We start from the raw sequence: 1263 nt of genomic DNA on the forward strand, positions 1-1263 counted from the left end.
TTTGCAGTGGAAATTGTATGCCATTCAAACTAATAAACAAACAAACAAACAATACCTAAATGTTGTGGCCTTATTGAATGGGTGCTATCGGTATGGATAGCTGCTCTGTAGCCCCCTGGCATGTTTGGATCATTGAGATATTAATAAATTACAGGGCTGCAATCATTTTTGATATATGGTGTATTGTGTAAAACTGCTTATCTTAATTATTATTTATACTTACCACAAAATCCAGCTCTTGGCAAGCTGTCAAGACCCCCACATGTCTGTGATGGCTCAGGTGCTAAAAAAAAGAAAAGAAAGATTCATATCATTGTAATAATACCGTTGTTATAAACCAATTACAACAATATTAATTGTTTACTGTATAAAAAAAAAAAAAAAGTATTTTGGTGTGGCCCAATGGTTTACAAATTAAAAAATAAAATTTTCTTGTACTTTCAGATGAGTTCCTTCTTGGTTCCATTGTTCTCGGTGGAGAGGGCTGAGTTGGTATTTTTGCTATTAGCCTGGTGTTGATATTACCTAAAACAATGTAATGTCTGATTACATTTCTTAGGGAATTAATTATTATTAATTCATTCAGGTTTTCAAAGGACTCGAATCTGAAAATTTGAAGTCCACCTGATTAGAACTGATTTCAAATTTCAATAGTTTACACCTTATCAACGGTCATCCAGCGAGACGTTAATGTCCGTGTATCTTGATCTGACTGTGTGTATATTCCTTGGCCACAGGTCAATACAATTATGATAATTTGTAAGCTCCTAGCGAGGTAACGTGATCTTGGCATGGTTTGACTTTAAAATTATATGACACCAGACAATGATTCTTTATAAATGAAACATGAATTTATTGGCTATTCTAAATTACATTGACCTAAGCTAAGACATACACATACACACACACACACACACATACATACAGTCTCTGAAGAATGAAAATGCTGTTAACGGAGTTCTGAGAAGTTCCCAAAGTTCTAACTCGTTTTCACGAGTGGTTTTAAATTCAGCCTGAGAGAATTCACAAAGAAGAGATTTGTCTTACGTTTACTGCTTAAGTCAATCATCAGCGTCAGTTCAGCAGATAGGAGATTTTGTTCGTTACTTGCGTTTTGCTGAAATCTGAAAAGCTGAGTTGTTCCTCGTGGCTACTGGAGGGGATTCCGTTGCTGATTGGCTGTTGATCTAGCGCCGGAATGACGTTTGGATGACGTCCTTTTGGGGAAGCCCTCGTTGGATTGGTTGCTTGCCGGGTTACGGA

This window comes from Sinocyclocheilus anshuiensis, unplaced genomic scaffold (assembly GCF_001515605.1).
Source record: "Sinocyclocheilus anshuiensis isolate Anshui unplaced genomic scaffold, SAMN03320099.WGS_v1.1 scaffold2200, whole genome shotgun sequence".
Lineage (NCBI taxonomy): Eukaryota > Metazoa > Chordata > Actinopteri > Cypriniformes > Cyprinidae > Sinocyclocheilus > Sinocyclocheilus anshuiensis.